At 51.0% G+C, this 10,377-nt stretch overlaps 1 pseudogene across 1 annotated transcript; it reads right to left on the bottom strand.

The window, feature by feature from the left end:
- Window positions 1-432: 432 nt before the first annotated feature.
- On the bottom strand, window positions 433-7,915 carry LOC149431323 (transforming protein RhoA-like; annotated as a pseudogene). The gene is made up of 5 exons (XR_016309331.1): window positions 7,719-7,915; window positions 7,516-7,637; window positions 5,151-5,157; window positions 3,425-3,551; window positions 433-2,323 (listed from the first exon to the last, which is right to left on the bottom strand). The product of XR_016309331.1 is annotated as a transforming protein RhoA-like (transcript).
- Between the last annotated feature and the right edge of the window lie 2,462 nt (window positions 7,916-10,377).

The raw sequence follows: 10,377 nt of genomic DNA, 5'->3' as shown, positions 1-10,377 counted from the left end.
TGATTAATGGCAGTTCCCATAGTCACCTACGTAGCTCCATCCGTAGTTGGAAACTGTACCCACATCTGCTTAGTAAGGCCATCACCTTTGTTCTTCTATACAGAATAACATGCCCTGATTAGGATCACTGTGTACAGCGCCACCTCTGGTGGAACACTTGGCTGTTCTCCTGAAGAAAAACCATTGTTGGTGAGAGCAGGAACGACAGTGCAAACTGTGCAGGACTCATTATTGAACAGAGGTACTACAGGGAGCAAAGTGTTTTATATAAAAAGGACAGGTCCTCTTATCTCATGGAGCTGTAGAACCCCACCAAGAAACAATTTTGCCAACTTGCCCGGAGATGATCCACGGTGAGAGGACCTCCCAGTCCTTTATCCCGCCATCCATCCTATAACATTTACCTCTCACAAACCAAATCTCACAAGACTCTTTTCTCAGGATTTTTTTTTTTATTGTCAAAACATTTTTATTTAAAAAAAAAATCTTACCCAGCGATTACAAGTAACAGTTAGATATTCCAATCGTACAAAACACGAGAGCGACAAATGATCGGGATCCCTTTGACGGAGTCTGGGGGGGGGGGGGGGGGGGGGACAGACGCCATCACCCGTCACTCTACAGTTCCTGCATCCCGGACGAGTCCCCAATTTTCAAGATTTCCTGCATCCCGGACGAGCCCCCAATTTTCAAGATTTCCTGCATCCCGGACGAGCCCCCAATTTCAACAAATTAAAACTTGTCACCTACTGACTCAGGAGGAAGCATGGCTTCCAGAGAAGGGGGGGGACCTTCTGCTAGCAGTGGCCGCACTCGCACACACATCCTGATGCCTCCCCTTCCCGAGTAGAGAAGGATTGGGGACACACTGACTCCCCTCTCCCAGTGGAGAAGGGGCGGTGACACACTGACCCCTCCCCCCACCTCAGTCCAAGTATTATATGAAACAAAAGCAATTAAACTTGTAATATTAATGCTGCTTACACGCCAATCTAAATGGTGAACTGCAGAGTAGCAGCGACAGGTCCTCTTTCCTGTGCGTTTGCAACACACAGTAACTGGGAATAATTTGTATACGCCTGAAACTTTTCTAGAAAACACTAACTGGGGCCCCCGATATGCTAAATCGAGTGGAAGGGCCCCCATGAGCACACCTCACCCTACCCCAACGTATCAAATACAGTGCATCTTAACAGTTTTGCGGTACAAAGTCAATGTGTAGCAAGACAATTTCTACAAACATACTGGATTTTTTTTTTTTACCGGAGCCAAAAGAGAAAAAAAAATAAAAAAATTAAAAGATTAAAGAAAGGAAGTCCTCCAAATTAAACCCGTTCACTGCCAGGGGCATTCGCTGCAACCACTGTATAGTCACTGGAAGATGGGGCAGGAGTTCTACGTGTAGTGCTGTATGAGTGAAAAGACCGGGCGTGGTCAGTGGGGCGTGGTCAGTGGGAGGGATCCAGTTATAGGCGGAGCTGGCAGATATGCGTAAAAGGCCCGGTTTGTATCTCCAGGATCCAGTTATAGAGGGAGTACCAGCAATGGCTAAAATCACCCTCTGCCCCGTGTGTAGGGGACTTGACGCTCTCCGTCCCGGCTTCTCACCAGGCGACGGTCCTCCCTCTCGGACAAGATGGCGCCGGCGCGGCGTGTACAGCGCTTTAATATGTATAAATAAAGAGCTTGTTAATGAAGCCTAAAGGGGTCCCCCGGGGGGTACAGATTGGCTTTACACTGGAATGTCTGAGTTAGTCTGGTGCATATGAATCTGCCGCTAACAGTGAAGTTACAAATAATATATTTATATATAAATCAAAGAAAAAAAAAAAAAAAAATGTTGACTTTTTTTTTTTTTTTTTTTTTAAATACTGGTATGAAGATGACTCTTTTTCTTTATAAAATCTCTTAACTCATTACAGAATAAATGGAAAAGACAGGCCAGTAAGAACACTCTAGAGATTAATAAACATCACTTCCAGGGTTTTTTTTTTTCTTTTTTTTCCTGTGTGACGGAAAAGATGCCATGGGCTCTCCCCGACACGTGCTGACACCCCCAGTTTCATAAGGAGGGGGGGGGGGGGGGGGAAGGGGGGTAAATCGGGGGGATGGGTTGTGTGCGGATTACGGCGTGGGTTTTGTTCTCGTTAGATGAGAAGGCACGTGGTTTCTTCTTGCCACGTCTGGCTTGCAGAGCCGCCCTTGTGGCCAGCTCGAAGACCTCTCGGACGCCATCTTTTGTCTTTGCCGAACACTCCATGTAGCCGTAAGCGGAGATCCTGTTGGCCATGTCGCGCCCCTCCTCCGGCTTGACCGGCTCCTGAAAACAAAGACATGGAGAGGGAATTAAATACGGAAAACTGATCAAAGATATAGAGAGTACAGCTGCTGTGAAAGACATTCTATACCAGGGGTCTCCAAACGACGTCCCGTGGACCGGATGTGGCCCTCTGCCTTTATCTGGCCCCTTGGGGCACACTTTTTGCCATACCTTCCACGTCACTCCCAGTCTGTACTGTGTGATATATGCTATATATCCACATCACTCCAGTCTGTACCCTGTGCTGTACGCTATATACTCCATGCCACCCAGTCTGTACCCTGTGCTGTACGCTATATACTCCATGCCACTCCAGTCTGTACCCTGTGCTGTACGCTATATACTCCATGCCACCCAGTCTGTACCCTGTGCTGTACGCTATATACTCCATGCCACCCAGTCTGTACCCTGTGCTGTATACTATATACTCCACATCAATCCAGCCTGTACCCTGTGCTGTATGATATATACTCCACATCAATCCAGCCTGTACCCTGTGCTGTATGCTATATACTCCACATCACTCCAGCCTGTACCCTGTGCTGTATGCTATATACTTCCACATCACTCCAGTCTGTACCCTGTGCTGTATGCTATATACTCCACATCACTCCAGTCTGTACCCTGTGCTGTATGCTATATACTCCACATCACTCCAGCCTGTACCCTGTGCTGTATGCTATATACTCCACATCAATCCAGTCTGTACCCTGTGCTGTATACTATATACTCCACATCAATCCAGTCTGTACCCTGTGCTGTATGCTATATACTCCACATCAATCCAGTCTGTACCTTGTGCTGTATGCTATATACTCCACATCACTCCAGCCTGTACCCTGTGCTGTATGCTATATACTCCACATCACTCCAGCCTGTACCTGTGCTGTATGCTATATACTCCACATCACTCCAGCCTGTACCCTGTGCTGTATGCTCTATTCTGCAGTTTTTAAAGCTCTAAAAATCCTTACAATTTGAACTTTTTGAGCCTCATTCCCCTTCTCTCCTGTGCTGCATTGCCTTGCGTTTCCCACCTACTGTGGAACCGACGGGTGTGCACCACATAGCTCCGCCCATGCGGTTCCATATTTACCAACCTGTTTTCATCTTCGTCAGTTCCCGGCGGGTGTGCTCGTCATTACGCAGGTCCTTCTTGTTCCCCACCAGGATGATGGGCACATTGGGGCAGAAATGTTTTACTTCCGGAGTCCACTTCTCGGGATATTTTCTGTGGGGGGGAAATAAAATCATCATCAGAGCTCAATGCCCCGGAGCACAGATAGGAGGATTCCTGGGGCCAGCTGCTGCATCGCCACATCTCTGCATTACATACCGATAGCTGAACTCCAGGACAGTCACCACAAATCTCAGGTCCTTCAGCGGCCTGTTTATTAACCCCTTCCAGTCCGGACACTCGCCCCCCCCCCCTCCCCTTCCAGCCCGGACACTCTCCCCCCCTTCCAGCCCGGACACTTCCCCCCCCCCCCCCCCTTCCAGCCCGGACACTCCCCCCCCCCCCCCCCCCCTTCCAGCCCGGACACTCCCCCCCCCCCCCCCTTCCAGGCCCGGACACTCCCCCCCCCCCCCCCCCTTCCAGCCCGGACACTTCCCCCCCCCCCCTTCCAGCCCGGACACTTCCCCCCCCTTCCAGCCCGGACACTTCCCCCCCCCCCCCCCCTTCCAGCCCGGACACTTCCCCCCCCCCCCCCCTTCCAGCCCGGACACTTCCCCCCCCCCCCCCCCCCCCTCCAGCCCGGACACTTCCCCCCCCCCCCCCCCTTCCAGCCCGACACTTCCCCCCCCCCCCCCCCCTTCCAGCCCGGACACTTCCCCCCCCCCCCCTTCCAGCCCGGACACTTCCCCCCCCCCCTTCCAGCCCGGACACTTCCCCCCCCCCCCCCCCCTTCCAGCCCGGACACTTCCCCCCCCCCCCCCCCCTTCCAGCCCGGACACTTCCCCCCCCCCCCCCCCCTTCCAGCCCGGACACTTCCCCCCCCCCTTCCAGCCCGGACACTTCCCCCCCCCCCCCCCTTCCAGCCCGGACACTTCCCCCCCCCCCCCCCTTCCAGCCCGGACACTTCCCCCCCCCCCCCCCCTTCCAGCCCGGACACTTCCCCCCCCCCCCTTCCAGCCCGGACACTCCCCCCCCCCCCCCTTCCAGCCCGGACACTTTCCCCCCCCCCCCCCCCCTTCCAGTCCGGACACTTTCCCCCCCTTCCAGTCCGGACACTTTCCCCCCCTTCCAGTCCGAACACTTTCCACCCCCTTCCAGTCCGAACACTTTCCACCCCCTTCCAGTCCGAACACTTTCCACCCCCTTCCAGTCTGGACACTTCCCCCCCCCCCCTTCCAGTCCAGGCCAATTTTCAGCTTTCAGCACTATCACATTTTGAATGACAATTGCGCGGTCATGCAACACTGTACCCATATGATTTTTTAGCATTTTTTTGAGACAGCTAAAGCTTTATTTTGGTGGTATTTATTCACTGCTGGGATTTTTATCTTTTTTTTCTATGTAAATGAAAAAGTCCAAACATTTTGAAAAAAAAAAGTGTTTTTCTTATAAAAATTTTGTAAATAAATAATATTTCATCATGAATCTTGGCCAAAATTTATTTTATTATCTTTTTAATAAAAAAAAAATAATAAAAAATAACCCAAAATTAGTTTATAACCAAAACTTATAAATATTAAACTTTTTTTTTTACACCATTTTATTTTTTTATATTATTTGTTTTTTGTGGGTTTTTTTTTTTACATACTGTCACCCTAGCAGTACAGTGTTCCGGCTCATTTCTGTGCAGAAATTATTGCAGCAGTGTCCAACATATTTTCTTTCATGCGAAACCCTCAAAGTCTGGTGTACCGGGTCCATTGGAGTAACGGGAAAATGATTTGCATGCATTTTTCATGATGAAAAAAGGCCCCGGACAGCATCTGGAAATCGAAGAGTTAAAAATAAAATTTCCAAAACACAAACGATTATAAACGCGGTTAGCCGCGTTTACAAGCATTTGGAACGCTGATAAAATCTACTCCTGAACGCAAGTTTTCTGCGTTCAAAAAAACGCCTGTAAACAACGATGTGTACACGGACACATAGGAAAACGTTAGGGAGGGTTCAGGGGCTGCTGAAAAAAACGCAGAAAGGCTCCTAAACGTGAGTTTATCAGCTGCAGTGTACATGGAGCCTTAGGCCCGATGTACACGGGACACTTCTGAACGATGGAAACTGACTGCTGCAAAACGTAGGTTAAAAAAAACAACAGTTTAGCCGCGTTTGCATACTGAGTTTAGAAGCGTTTTTTAAAGCTAACCTCAGGAGACCTTTCAAAATGCCCAGAATGCACTACTATTTCAGACATTTGAGAGGAAGAGAGAGCAGAGAGAGCGAGAACAGAAGCAGAGCGAGAGCAGAAGCAGAGCGAGAGCAGGAGCAGAGCGAGAGCAGGAGCAGAGCGAGAGCAGGAGCAGAGCGAGAGCAGGAGCAGAGCGAGAGCAGGAGCAGAGCGAGAGCAGGAGCAGAGCGAGAGCAGGAGCAGAGCGAGAGCAGGAGCAGAGCGAGAGCAGGAGCAGAGCGAGAGCAGGAGCAGAGCGAGAGCAGGAGCAGAAGCAAAGGGGAGAGCGAGAGCAGGAGCAGAAGCGGGGAGAGCGAGAGCAGGAGCAGAAGCGGGAGAGCGAGAGCAGGAGCAGAAGCGGGGAGAGCGAGAGCAGGAGCAGAAGCGGGGAGAGCGAGAGCAGGAAGCAGAAGCGGGGAGAGCGAGAGCAGGAGCAGAAGCGGGGAGAGCGAGAGCAGGAGCAGAAGCGGGGAGAGCGAGAGCAGGAGCAGAAGCGGGGAGAGCGAGAGCAGGAGCAGAAGCGGGGAGAGCGAGAGCAGGAGCAGAAGCGGGGAGAGCGAGAGCAGGAGCAGAAGCGGGGAGAGCGAGAGCAGGAGCAGAAGCGGGGAGAGCGAGAGCAGGAGCAGAAGCGGGGAGAGCGAGAGCAGGAGCAGAAGCGGGGAGAGCGCGAGCGGAGAGAGCGCGAGCGGAGAGAGCGCGAGCGGAGAGAGCGCGAGCGGAGAGAGCGCGAGCGGAGAGAGCGCGAGCGGAGAGAGCGCGAGCGGAGAGAGCGCAAGCAGAAGCGGGGGGAGAGAGCGCAAGCAGAAGCGGGGGGAGAGAGCGCAAGCAGAAGCGGGGGGAGAGAGCGCAAGCAGAAGCGGGGGGAGAGAGCGCAAGCAGAAGCGGGGGGAGAGAGCGCAAGCAGAAGCGGGGGGAGAGAGCGCAAGCAGAAGCGGGGGAGAGAGCGCAAGCAGAAGCGGGGGGAGGGAGCAGAAGTGGGGGGAGAGAGCAGAAGTGGGGGAGAGAGCAGAAGCGGGGGGAGAGAGCAGAAGCAGGGGGAGCAGCATTTGTTGAGATTAGCCCTCTCTCTTTTTTTTTTTTTTTTGTGGTGTTTGGATGTTCCGGCTCATTTCTGAGCAGAAATGATTGCAGCAGCATCTAACATTTTCTTTCATGCGAAACCTCAAAGTCTGGTGTACCGGGTCCATTGGAGTAACGGGAAAACGCTTTGCATGCATTTTTCATGATGAAAAAAGGCCCCGGACAGCATTCGTAAATGGAAGAGTTAACATTTTTTTTCCAAATGCAAACGCTTATAAATGCGGTTAGCCACGTTTGGAACACTGATAAAATCTACTGCTGAATGCAAGTTTTCTGCATTAAAAAAAAAAACACGCCTGTAAATGAAGATGTGTCCATGGACACAGAGGAAAACATTAGGGAGAGTTCAGGGGCTGCTGAAAAAAAACGCAGAAAAGCTCTTAAAAACGTGAGTTTATCTGCTGCAGTGTACATGAGCCCTTAGGCCAGGGTAGGCAACCTGAGAGCCGCAGGACTACAAGTTCCATCATGCCTCTGCAAGTCATAGCTGTAACCTGTCAGTTTCGTAATCTTTGCAATGCCTCGTGGGAAATGTAGTTCCACAACAGCTAGAGAGCCGCAGGTTGCCTACCCCTGCCTTAGACCTAGAGTGACCAATCATATTGCTGCTTTCATTTTCGCAGAGAATACAAGCTGACACCAGATTGGTCACTAGGGATGACATCTTCACATTTATTTAGATTTAGTTTTCTTTAGGACTTTTTTTTTAATTTTCCCAAATTTGATATATTCAGATCGCCCCGCCCACTACGGCCACGATCACCCGACACGTACCTAAACTGTCAGGGCTGTCGATGGAGAAGCACATTAATATAACGTCTGTGTCTGGGTAGGACAGAGGTCTCAGTCTGTCGTAGTCTTCCTGTCCCGGCTGTGTCCCACAAAGCAAGTTCCACCTGTATGGAGGACAGAGAAGGATTATTGTCCGCACAGGGCCACACATGAACCTCGACCACCAATGTGAAGCCGCCACGTACCTGTTTACTGTCCACCTCAATGTCAGCCACGTAGTTCTCAAACACCGTAGGGACGTAGACTTCCGGGAACTGGTCTTTACTAAACACGATCAGAAGGCACGTCTTCCCGCACGCCCCATCTCCAACGATGACGAGTTTCTTACGGATGGCAGCCATGTCTGCGGACAGAGAAAATCGATCAATCAACGGCCCCACACACCTATCCACCAATGTCTGAGCCACAGCCGGAGTTCACATTCATCCTGCTGCAGGCCAATCCTTCTCGCCCCCCCACATTATTATTATATATAGGATTTATATACTGCCAACAGTTTGCACAGCGCTTAATAAAACGGGGTGCCTCTAGACTGCCCATAATTTTAAAAGGGCACCCCGTTCTAAGATGTGAAAAACTATTCTAATAGGTTTATATAACGCAGCACCCAGGACACCCAACATTAGAAATGATTTATTCTTCCAAAGCAAATACACTTCTGCACACTGGTACTGACTAGTATCCCATTGTTTCTCCTCCCCCTCGGTTTTTCTCCATCACTGAGCTGATGTGACCCCCAGCACTGACGGAGAGCAGCAGGGGAGGGTCAGACTAGGTTGCTGTGCAGGAAGCGGACATTCTCCTTATCAACTGATGATGTCATTGGTTGTCAGGATGTCAGCGGCTAGAAGGTCGTAATGGTGCGTAATGAAAACATGTAGCTTTGTGCAACTAAAAGGCGGATTTGTTCCATCCGTTGGCATGTATACAAGTTTTAGGCAATTTTTAGACATCTTGCCAAGGCACCCCTAAAGAAACCTCAAGGGGCACCCCTAAAGACACCTCAAGGGGCACCCCTAAAGAAACCTCAAGGGGCACCACTAAAGAAACCTCAAGGGGCACCACTAAAGAAACCTCAAGGGGCACCACTAAAGAAACCTCAAGGGGCACCACTAAAGAAACCTCAAGGGGCACCACTAAAGAAACCTCAAGGCACCCCTGAAGAACCTCAAGGCACCCTGTAGGAACCTCAAGGCACCCCTGTAGGAACCTCAAGGCGCCCCTGAAGAAACCTCAAAGCACCCCCGAAGAAACCTCAAAGCACCTCCGAAGAACCTCAAGGCACCCCCGAAGAAACCTCAAGGCACCCCCGAAGAAACCTCAAGGCACCCCCGAAGAAACCTCAAGGCACCCCCGAAGAAACCTCAAGGCACCCCCGAAGAAACCTCAAGGCACCCCCGAAGAAACCTCAAGGCACCCCTGAAGAAACCTCAAGGCACCCCAGGGTGCCGGGGAACCCTGGTTGGGAAAGGCTGCTTTAGATACACTGTCAGAGAAGGGTTAACACAGGTGGACTGGTTCACCGCAATGTAATCCTTTCTTGTGAAATCAGTGATGTGAGAAAACACCAGCGGACCCCAGGAAATGGTTTTTCACCAGCAATATGGAGTGAGTGTACCCGCCACACGCCGCAGTCACCCCCTCTGATCATCAGTGCGGCCAATGAATCAACAAGGGGTCAACCCGGTGCTAGCGAGGTTACAAATCTGTGTCATTGAGCCGGACAGCATCCTGCAGTCTGCATACAGTCCTATATAGGTATATAGTTAGTCTGGCTGAAAAAAAAACAAAAGTCCATCCAGTTCAACCATCAAAAATAAAAAGTTATAAAATCCCTATACCCACAGCTGATCCAGAGGAAGGCAAAAACACCCAGCAAAGTACGATCCAATTTGCTCCTGCAAGGAAAAAACTTCCTTCCTGATCCCCGAGAGGCAATCGGATATTCCCTGGATATGAAGCAGAGATTGGCGTCCTCAGAAGAGCGAGATCCGACAAGGCCCCGATGCGTCTGCAGAGCGGATCATTCAGCCTTCTAAATCCTTTCCCATTTTGTATTCATAGCCTAAAGGGGCTTCAGAGGTCTCCTTCCTGACCAGGAGGAGGACAGACTTCAGCTTTTTCCTGGCTATAACCAGCTCTATCAATGTTCACAAAGACACACCAATCCGCCGTATGCCCACCACACCAAGCCAAGGCCAGCCGAGCCCAGAGACAGGTAGTCAACCCGTCTCCATCTCAGCCGAGACCTTCCAGCCTCTAATGCAGGGGTGTCAAACTCCATTTCATCGCGGGCCGAACCAGCATTATGGTTTCCCTCAAAGGGCCGGTTGTATCTGTAAGAATAGATATCCAGATCATCCAACCCCCCCATTACGTCAGATGTCAAGAATCCCACACCCTCCCTAAGATCACTGGAAAGCAGAAAGTGCAGGGTCTGGAGGAGGACCAGAGGAGGACTGGAGTCTTCTGAGACCAGAGGCGGCAGAGATGAGGGGGTGCTGCAGCTGCACTGAGGGGTGCAGGATTTAACAGAGGAGTTCTATTCTCCTCTCTGCTGCCAACTGCTGAGACAAGTTGGGGGCGGAGACAAGGGGGTACCTGCAGGAGAGGTGCAAGGGCCACATGAAATGGCCTGGAGGGCCAGATTCTGCCCACGGGCCTTGTGTTTGACACCTGTGCCCTAACATATGATGTACATGGGCCTTCCCAGATGCTGAGGTTTACACATTCGCCCTTTCGCTGCCAGAACCGGTTTTTGCATTTTTTTTTTGCACACATTTAAAAAAAATCATTTTAGGCCTGAAGATGACACAAAACCCCCCAAACATGATATTTTCTGAA

This window comes from Staurois parvus, unplaced genomic scaffold, assembly GCF_062004578.1.
Source record: "Staurois parvus isolate SC_StPar_1 unplaced genomic scaffold, SC_StPar_1.0 ptg002293l, whole genome shotgun sequence".
NCBI lineage: Eukaryota > Metazoa > Chordata > Amphibia > Anura > Ranidae > Staurois > Staurois parvus.
This window is presented reverse-complemented; position numbering and strand designations above follow the sequence as displayed.